Source organism: Bubalus kerabau, unplaced genomic scaffold, assembly GCF_029407905.1.
Source record: "Bubalus kerabau isolate K-KA32 ecotype Philippines breed swamp buffalo unplaced genomic scaffold, PCC_UOA_SB_1v2 scaffold_103, whole genome shotgun sequence".
NCBI classification, from domain to species: Eukaryota; Metazoa; Chordata; class Mammalia; order Artiodactyla; family Bovidae; genus Bubalus; species Bubalus kerabau.
In genome coordinates, this window is record NW_026577957.1 from 120,001 (window position 1) to 130,707 (window position 10,707).

General features: G+C 61.2%; 1 long non-coding RNA gene across 3 annotated transcripts; it reads right to left on the bottom strand.

The window, feature by feature from the left end:
• Positions 1-814: 814 nt before the first annotated feature.
• LOC129641181 (uncharacterized) lies at positions 815-8,938 on the bottom strand. 3 transcript variants are annotated; one of them, XR_008709247.1, is made up of 3 exons: positions 8,874-8,938; positions 1,190-1,402; positions 815-948 (listed from the first exon to the last, which is right to left on the bottom strand). It is a non-coding gene; the product is annotated as an uncharacterized LOC129641181 (long non-coding RNA). The 3 variants fall into 3 exon arrangements; XR_008709248.1 differs by lacking the exon at positions 8,874-8,938 and adding an exon at positions 5,447-6,702; XR_008709246.1 differs by lacking the exon at positions 8,874-8,938 and having other exon boundaries at positions 1,190-1,825.
• Positions 8,939-10,707: the final 1,769 nt, after the last annotated feature.

Consider the following 10,707-nt stretch of genomic DNA (forward strand, 5'->3'; position numbering starts at 1 on the left):
GGCACTTGGCCTCCGGAGGGCGGGCGCGGCCGGTCGACCAGCCGGCCGGGCGGCACTTGGCCTCCGGAGGGCGGGCGCGGCCGGTCGACCAGCCGGCCGGGCGGCACTTGGCCTCCGGAGGGCGGGCGCGGCCGGTCGACCAGCCGGCCGGGGCGCACTTGGCCTCCGGAGGGCGGGCGCGGCCGGTCGACCAGCCGGCCGGGCGGCACTTGGCCTCCGGAGGGCGGGCGCGGCCGGTCGACCAGCCGGCCGGGCGGCACTTGGCCTCCGGAGGGCGGGCGCGGCCGGTCGACCAGCCGGCCGGGCGGCACTTGGCCTCCGGAGGGCGGGCGCGGCCGGTCGACCAGCCGGCCGGGCCGCACTTGGCCTCCGGAGGGCGGGCGCGGCCGGTCGACCAGCCGGCCGGGCGGCACTTGGCCTCCGGAGGGCGGGCGCGGCCGGTCGACCAGCCGGCCGGGCCGCACTTGGCCTCCGGAGGGCGGGCGCGGCCGGTCGACCAGCCGGCCGGGCGGCACTTGGCCTCCGGAGGGCGGGCGCGGCCGGTCGACCAGCCGGCCGGGCCGCACTTGGCCTCCGGAGCGCGGGCGCGGCCGGTCCACCAGCCCGCCCTTTCGCGCTTGGTGTCCTTCCGGTCAGCTCTGTGGTCGATGTGTCCTCCGGGCTCGAGTTGGCCTCGCTGGACCGAGCCGCCAGACGGACCCGCTCTCTGACGTTTGCATTTTCTTTTCAGATGTGTCGAGCTGGTTGCTTGAGGTATGTGTGTGATGAGTGCGTGCTTTTGCCTTTTGTTTCATCGTCACAACATGAAGGCGTATTTCTAACGTGAAGGTCTTTATTTGTTCCATTGTTGAACGTTGTTTTTGCTGGAAGAGTCGTCCGTGGTCGGGGTCGGGGTCGGGGTCGGGGTCGGGGTCGGGGTCGGGGTCACGGTCACAAAAGGGGTTTCTCCTGGCACACCCAAAGAGTGGGGACGGGGACGGGGACGGGGACGGGGACGGGGACGGGGACGGGGACGGGGACGGGGAAGATGGCGAGTTATTTCTCGGGGCGGGGGGTCGCGCCGCCTGACGTTGGCCTGCGGTCCCCCTCGGATGGGAGTGCGTTCTGCTGCCCCTGGGTTGGGTTGTCGAGGATCTTCCCCCCTCCCCCCTCCCCCCTCCCCCCTCCCCCCTCCCCCACTCCGTCGTACCTCGCCCAGGGACGTCCTCGAGAAGTGTCGGCGTGTCCTGTTTTCCTGTCCGCGTCGCTGACTGAGCGGAGAAACTGCGCCCTAGGATGGGCCCCGTCTGGCAACGAGTCCCTGCCGGTCTCCCTCGGAGCTTCTAGGCTGCGGCCGGCTCTCTGGACAGCGGGTTGGTTGTCGGGCGCCACCTGCCTGTCGGTCGCTTTATTTTAGAGGGTCCTGCGAGGGGCGGGAGGACCACGGATGGAGCAGGCAGGCGGGACCGGCGAACTCGTGAATGCCCCGGGGCTGGGGAAGGAGGCTGTGGGGGAGGGGCACCATGGGCCAGAGGTCAACGGGGGGGGATGAGGAGCCCCCTTGGGCTTTTTGGTTTGGATGGGAAATCTCGTGTTGGAAACTTGATCGATGTGGGAGAACAGCCATTTGAACCCAAGGGAGCTGACTTCCTTCTTTGGGGCCTTGTCTCCCTTGGCCATGGGAGGGGGGACTCTTCCGTCTCCTGCCCAGGACTTCAAACGACAAAGCCACGACAGATCACGCGGATCCACTTGCTCCAGTCAGGTTCAGGGGCAGAGCGCGAGGATCAAAGCTGGCCTGGGGACAGCAAGTCTCGCCCCTCGCCCCTCGCCCCTCGCCCCTCGCCCCTCGCCCCTCGCCCCTCGCCCCTCGCCCCTCGCCCCTCGCCGCCAACTCGCCACACGCCCGCGTCTGCCTGCCCAAAGACCAAGTGCGGGCTGCTGGTGGCAGAGTCACATGTCACGGGAGTGGTCTTGGTCGGGGAGGTGATGAATGCCGTCAGAAAACACAAGCAAAATGATGGGGGATATCCATCCATGCACGTTATCCTTTGCCTGGCTGCGTCTCTCTGTCTCTGCCCGCCCGCACACCACACGCCCCGTGTGCATACCACACACACACACACACACACACACACACACTGCGTCGTCCTTTGCGCCTGGCTGCGTCTCTCTCTGCCTGCACCATCCCCAGGCACACACCCGGCACGCGCACACACACACCCCCGGCCCCACACGGCGTGCACACACGCATCCTCACCCTATCCCCCCCCCCCCACAAACAGCCCATGAACACCCAGCCCCCACACGCACACCCCTACAACGTGTGCACGCACGCACATGCACACACACAGAGCGTTGTCCTTTGCCTGGCTGTGACGCTCTGCCTCTGTCTCTGCCCACACGCCACACATGCAAGCCCACACACACACACTCGCATCCCGCCCCGCCCCGACCCCCACACCACCCCCCACCCCCCACCCCCACATACACACACACACTGTGTTGTCCTTGGCCTGCCTGTGTCTCTCGGCCTCTGTCTCTTCCCCCGCCCCCCCTCCCGCACCCACAGGCGCACGCCAGGGCTGCACACTCCAACCACGCAACACCACCTGGGCATGTCACAGACACGCCACACACCGCCTCACGCCCCCCCCCCCCCAACACACAGACACCCGGCCCACGCCACGCACACACGCGCGGGCGCACACACAGTGCTGTCCTTTGCCTGGCTGTGTGATACGATGCCTGTGTCTCTGCCCACACACCACATGCATACCCCCCCCCCCACACACACACACGGCCCTCCACACACACACACACACACACACACACACACACACACACCCCCGGACACACACACACTGCGTTGTCCTTTGCCTGGCTGGGTCTCCCGGCCTCTGTCTCTGCCGCCACGCACACACCCATGTGGCGCACACGCCCCCTCGTGGCACCAATACACCACACACCTACCCACCCTTCCCCCCCCCCCCGCAACACACTCTCACACGGCCCCACATGCCACAGAGAACACCACACACCGCCTCGCCCCCACAAACACACACACACCCCCGACACACACACACTGCGTTGTCCTTTGCCTGGCTGTGACGCTCTGCCTCTGTCTCTGCCCACACGCCACACATGCAAGCCCACCCACACACACTCACGTCCCGCCCCGCCCCGCCCCCCCACACCACACCGCCCCCCCACACACACACGCGCGCACGGCCCTGCACAGCGGCCACACAACACACACACACACACACCCCCTCCCCCCCAACAGACACACACAGAGACACACACACAGAGACACACACACACACACACACACAGCGTTCTCCTTTGCCTGGCTGTGACGCTCTGCCTCTGTCTATGCCCACACACACACACTCACATCCCGCCCCGCCCCGCCCCCCCACACCACACCGCCCACCCCCCCTCCCCACACACACACACACACACACTGTGTTGTCCTTCGCCTGCCTGTGTCTCTCGGCCTCTGTCTCTTCCCCCGCCCCCCCCCAGCACCCGCAGGCGCACGCCACACGCGCACACCCGTGCCGCCCACCCGGCCCCCGGTGGCACCTATACACAACACACCCACACCACACACCTGCCCGCCCCCCCACCCCCACCCACCCACCCACACACAGGGCTGCACACGCCACCCACGCAACACCACCTGGGCATGTCACAGACACGCCACACACTGCCTCGCGCCCCCCCCCCCACCCCCCCACCAACACACAGACACCCGGCCCACACCACACGCACATACGCGTGCGCACGCACACATACACACACACGCGCAAACACACACAGTGTTGTCCTTTGCCTGGCTGTGACACGATGCCTGTGTCTCTGCCCACACACCACAAGCATACCCCCCCCCCCCACGCACACACACACGGCCGTCCACACACACACACACACAGCCCCGACACACACACTGCGTTGTCCTTTGCCTGGCTGGGTCTCCCGGCCTCTGTCTCTGCCGCCACGCACACACCCATGTGGCGCACACGCCCCCTCGTGGCACCAATACACACCACACACCTACCCACCCTTCCCCCCCCCCCCCCCGCAACACACTCTCACACGGCCCCACATGCCACAGAGAACACCACACACCGCCTCGCCCCCACAAACACACACACACCCCCGACACACACACACTGCGTTGTCCTTTGCCTGGCTGTGACCCTCTGCCTCTGTCTCTGCCCACACGCCACACATGCAAGCCCACCCACACACACTCACGTCCCGCCCCGCCCCGCCCCCCCCCCCCCCCACACACACAGGCGCGCCCGGCCCTTCACAGCGGCCACACAACACACACACACACACACACCCTCCCCCCCAACACACACACACAGACACACACACAGAGACACACACAGACACACACACAGAGACACACACACACACACACACACACAGCGTTCTCCTTTGCCTGGCTGTGACGCTCTGCCTCTGTCTATGCCCACACACCACACATGCAAGCCCCCCCACACACACACTCACATCCCGTCCCGCCCCGCCCCTCCCCCCCCCGCCCCTCCCCCCCCCCCCAACACACACACAGCGTTGTCCTTTGCCTGGCTGTGACGTGTGACGCTCTGCCTCTGTCTCTGCCCACACACACACACTCACATCCCGCCCCGCCCCGCCCCCCCCCACCCCCCCCCCCCCCACACACACACACTGTTGTCCTTTGCCTGGCTGGGTCTCTCGGCCTCTGTCTCTCCCCACACACCACATATGCATGCCCACACACACACTCACATCTCGCCCCGCCCCCCACACCACACAACCCCCCCCCCCCCCCACACACACACACACACACTGTGTTGTCCTTCGCCTGCCTGTGTCTCTCGGCCTCTCTCTCTTCCCCCGCCCCCCCTCCCGCACCCACAGGCGCACGCCACACGCGCACACCCGTGCCGCCCACACGGCCCCCGGTGGCACCTATACACAGCACACCCACACCACACACCTGCCCGCCCCCCCCCCCCCCACCCAACCACCCACCCACACACTGGGCTGCACACTCCACCCACGCAACACCACCTGGGCATGTCACAGACACGCCACACACCGCCTCCCCCTCCCCCACCTCGCCCCACTGCGTGTGTTCCTGTCCCCTCTCTTTCTCCTTCCTTCCTTCCTCTGTCATCGTCCCTCTGCTTCTCGCTCCCCTCCCTCCACCTTCACAGGACAGGGTGCCTTTAAGATGAGTCTGCCTGTTGTGAATACACCCTGGACATGATGATTGCTACAGTCTGACCTCTCGCGCCTGTAACCTGGGGTGGCGGGGGGTGGGGGCGGGGGGTTGTCAAACATCCTTGGTACGCTAGGGATAGCTTTCTCTGTGGAAGGTGGAAGCCTCCCTTCCGTCTCTCGGTGCAGACAGGCAAACCGACCACAACTCAAAGCAACGGTGTTTGTGCCACGTGGGGCATACCTTCCACGGTCTCTACTGATGGACACACCACCCACTTCACCGAGCACATCCGAGGAGCCTTCACCCAAAGCTCTTGCAAAAGTCTTCAGAACTCTCAGTCTTCCAGTCACCTGCCACCATCAGGCGAGGTGTAGAGAACCGACGGAGAAACTGGAGAAATGACTTCTTCCATGGGGTTGGATGAACGGAGGAACAGGATGCTGAAGTGGATGCCTGACGTCTTGAGGAAAAGAGGATGGGGCGATGGGGGGTGGGGGCGGGGGAGGAAGGGCAGGACGGTCCACTTAGGAGGGCTGGTTGAACATGGACACATAAACTGTACATCCAAAGAATCCACAAGCACCTACTCTATACTATGCCAGCACGGGAAAATAGACGTATGACGTTGCATGAACCTCTAAGGGAAAAGACTCTGAACACCTGAAACGAACACGGCTTTGGAAACCCACCCTAGACTTCATTTCTGCCGTGAGGGTGCTGTCGTGTGCATATCTGAGGGGATTGATATGTCTCCCGGCCATCTGGATTCCAGCTTGTGCTTCATCCAGCCCAGCGCTTCTCATGATGTGTACTCAGCGTGTACGTTCAATAAGCAGGGTGACGATGGACAGCCTTGATGGACTCCTTTCCCTTATTTGGAACCAGCCTGTTGGGTTCCATGTCTAGTTCTAACTGTTGCTTCCTGACCTGCAGAAATACAGATTCCTACAGATTCCTCTTTTTTTTTTTTTTTTTAATTCCCTAACCTGAGTGGAAAGCGAGAGAGACAGAGAAAAGACAGACGGAGGGACGGGCGGGCGGACAGGCACGCAGGCAGGAAAAAGAAAGAAAGAAAATCATGAAAGGACCTACCGTCCCATCTGTTGTTTTCCAGATACAAAGAGAAAACAAAGGACCGAAAAGGACACGAGGTTTAAAATGGGAATTTGGAAAGATGGACATCCCCTTGGTCACTTCATACAGCACCCCTGTCAACAGAAGGGAATCGTTTCTCTTTTTCTCTCGACCCGGTCCTTCCAGACTTCAGAAACTCTCCGTGGAGGATTCTTATCTCCTTGGCGAGAGTGATTGCCACACGTTCCTTAGGGGCCCAGAGGATATTTCCGTGAAACGGGGGTACACACTTCTGGATAGGAGAGTCGTGTCCTATACGTGTGTGTGTGTGTGTGTGTGTGTGTGTGTGTGTGTTCCTTTGCGTGTGGTTCTTCACCCGAGACGGGGACTGGAGCCTGAAGTGTTCCGAGCTGCCTCCGCTATCTGGGGACAACAACCCTCTCTCGGGGGGGGGGGGGGGGGGGCACCACCACGTCCCATGTTCTCTTGTCCTTCTGACGGAGAACTCAAAAGGCCCTGTGCCTGAAGCCCTGCGGATGGAAGCTAGAGGACTTGGTGAACGTTTCTGACGGAGCCTCCCTGGTGGCTCACACGGTCAAGAGTCTGCCTGCGATGCAGGAGACCCGGGTTCCATCCCCGGGCCAGGAAGGCCTCCTGGAGAAGGACATGGCAACCCGCTCCAGGGCCCGACCCCGACGTCTAGAAATCAACCTCCTAGACTGCCTCTCCCTCTGCCGACTGGTTTCTCGAATCCGCTCCAGGGATGAACCTGTGTGTTTCCTTGGTTTCCTTACAAGTGCCTCGGGGGGGGGGGGGGGGCGGCGGAATACCTGATGGCTTGCACCCCAGGCCTGCTTTCCCGCACCCGTCCATCGACATCACGGCCTCCTGAGAGGAGATACGATCACTGTTTCCCTGAATGGAGGATCTGTGCTCAGAAACTCTTGCTGTGACACGGAGGCCCCTACGAACTAACCTATTTCGCCCTTCCCTCCTTCCTGCCTTCTGGATTTTTTTTTTTTTTTTCCTTTCCCTTTCTTTCCTTTTTTTTTTTTTTTTTTCTTTCCTTTCTTTTTCTCTCACGTCCATGCACACGCACACGCACACGCGCCGTCTCTCACGTACACACGTACATGCATGCACTCACACACAGTCACCAGCTCAGCTTTTCATGGGTTCCGGGCAAGGGTCAAGAGGAGGGAAAACTGGTGGGGCCCGGAGTAGGCCGCCGTCCCCACCCCACCCCACCCCACCCCACCCCACTGCACGTGAACCTCCGTGCCCTGTGGAGTGTTTTGGAGTCAAGTGACTTAAGAGCCGGCCAGCGCCAGAGGGACGCTCTGCCCCTCCCTCCTTTTCTGTCTCTCTGAAGGCAGGCAGGAAGGAAAACCTCCTCCCGCGGAAGGGAAGATGTCAAGGGACGGTGGCTGCTTCGACGCACGTCCGTCCGTGATCCTCACATGCATGACCCGGGTTTCCTGGGTTACACAAAGGAGGAGACTCCTTTGGCCTGACACGTAGGCGAGTCTGTCCCTCGGCCTCCCTCCCCATCCCCCAGCCCCCTTCCTCCGCGCGGGGCCGAAGGGGCCGTCTCAAGGTGGAGACGTGGAATGGCTGGGTGGGGCGGATCACCATTCAATAGAGAGAAGCTCGAGGCGAAGTCAGAGGCTCTGACTTGACTGGAAAGCTTTCTGCATTTGAATGAAGCTATCCGACGAGGCCCTGCAGGGGGAGGGTGGGGGAAGGTGGGGGTGGGGCCCACAGACAATAGCCCCTGCCTGCAGGGCCTGCCGGCCTGCCGGGCTGAGGAGGCCCTTTGGAGGCGGCGGCGGCGGCGGGGCCACGTCCCCGACTCCTGCAACTCGATCCCTTCAAGGAAACTTCTGGGGTGACTCCTGTCCAGGGAATCCTCCAGATGGGCCCGTTTCTGAAAAAGGCCCGAGTCACAGTTGTGACAGGTTCTCTGGATCTCTTGACACATGGATTGACCTGCACCCTCCCATCCTGTCAGATCCTTTGGACACGCTTGAAGAGGTCTTTGGCCTCGGCCAGAAAACAAGCCGAGAGAAACACACACGTGTTTGTCTGTGTGTTTGAACGGGGCGGAAAATGATGCGTGGCCGTGGATTGGAGAGAAACCTGCTCCTCTCACACGCCTGAAGGCAGGGAGTTCTCAGGGGGACGGACGGAACCTGCCTTCACTTCTCAGGGGGACCGGGACGGTCCCCTCGCCTCACGCGCCCCCGACCCCTAGCCCAGTCCCCCACTCCCGTCTCCCTAACCTCACACTCCCCCACCCCCACCCCCACCCCGGCCACCGAGGGGGGCCCGGGGAGGGATGGCTGTCTCAGCCCCGGTTCTGAGATGTCACTTGGGAAACCGCTCTAGGCCGAGATGCCAGATGGCCGCCCTGCCGCTTGGGGTCCGTCTCCATCACCCATGCCCGAAAGGCACGTGAGATCACGGACCGCACATCAGATCGGATCAGAGCAGATCAGTCGCTCAGTCGTGTCCGACTCTTTGCGACCCCGTGAGGCGCAGCACGCCAGGCCTCCCTGTCCATCACCAACTCCCGGAGTTCACTGAGACTCACGTCCATCGAGTTCGTGATGCCATCCAGCCATCTCCTCCTCTGTCGTCCCCTTCTCCTCTTGCCCCCAATCCCTCCCAGCATCAGAGTCTTTTCCAACGAGTCGACTCTTCGCATGAGGTGGCCAAAGGACTGGAGTTTCCGCTTTAGCGTCATGCCTTCCAAAGAAATCCCTGGGTTGATCTCCTTCAGAATGGACTGGTTGGCTCTCCTGGCAGTCCAAGGGACTCTCAAGAGTCTTCTCCAACACCACGGTTCAAAAGCATCCATTCTTCGGCGCTCAGCCTTCCTCACAGTCCAACTCTCACATCCGTACCTGACCACAGGAAAAACCATAGCCTTGACTGGACGGACCTTTGTTGGCAAAGTCATGTCTCTGCTTCTGAATAGGCTATCTAGGTTGGGCATGACTTTCCTTCCAAGGAGGAAGCGTCTTTTAAGGTCGTGGCCGCAGTCACCGTCTGCAGTGATTTTGGAGCCCAGACCCATAAAGCCTGACGCCGTGTCCACTGTTTCCCCGTCTGTTTCCCGTGAAGGGATGGGACCGGATGCCCCGATCTTCGTTTTCTGAATGTTGAGCTTCAAGCCAACGTGTTCACGCTCCTCTTTCACTGTCCTCAAGAGGCTCTTGAGTTCCTCTTCACTTTCTGCCCTAAGGGTGGTGTCCTCTGCCTCTCTGAGGGGATTGATATTTCTCCCGGCAATCTTGATTCCAGCTTGGGTGTCTCCCGGCCCAGCGTTTCTCATGATGGACTCTGCGTATAAGGTAAATACACAGGGTGGCGAGATACAGCCGTGACGAACTCCTTTTCCTATTTGGAACGCGTCTGTGGCTCCGTGTCCAGTTCTAACCTCGAGAGGCAGGTCAGGGGGTCTGGTATGCCCATCTCTCTCAGAATTGTCCACAGTTTACCGTGATCCACGCAGGCAAAGGCTTGGGCATAGTCCACGAAGCAGCAATAGACGCTTTTCTGGAACTCTCTTGCTTTTCCCATGACCCAGCGGACGTTGGCCATTTGCTCTCTGGTTCCTCTGCCTTTTCTCAAACCAGCTTGAGCATCAGGAAGCTCACGGTTCACATATTGCGGAAGCCTGGCTTGGGGAATTTTGAGCACGACTCTACTAGCGTGTGAGAGGCGTGCGAGTGTGCGGTCGGTTGAGCATGCTTTGGCGTGGCCTCTCTTTGGGATTGGAATGAACACGGACCTCTTCCAGTCCTGTGGCCACGGCGGAGGTTTCCAAATGTGCTGGCATAGTGAGTGCAGCACTGTCACAGCATCATCTTTCAGGATTTGGACGAGCTCCCCTGGAATTCCATCGCCTCCTCTAGCTTTGTTCGTAGTGATGCTTTCGAAGGCCCACTTGAGTTCACATTCCAGGAGGTCTGGCTCTAGGTCCGTGATCACACCATCGTGATGATCTGGGTCGTGAAGATCTTTTTTGTACGGTGCTTCTGTGTATTCTTGCCGTCTCTTCTCCACATCTTCTGCTTCTGTTAGGTCCATACCATGTCTGTCCTTGATCGAGCCCATCTTGGCATGACACGTTCCTTTGGTATCGCTGACGTTCTGGAAGAGATTCCCTAGTCTTTCCCGTTCTGTTGTTGTCCTCTCTGTCTGGGCACGGATCGCTGAAGAAGGCTTTCGTCTCTCTTCTTGCGAGTCTTTGGGACTCTGCATTCAGATGGTTATATCTTTTCTTTTCTCCTTTGCTTTTCGCTTCTCTGCGTCTCACGGCTATGTGGAAGGCCTTCCCAGACAGCCATGTTGCTTTTTGGCGTTTCTTTTCCATGGGGATGGCCTTGATCCCTGTCTCCTGCACCATGTCACGAGCCTCC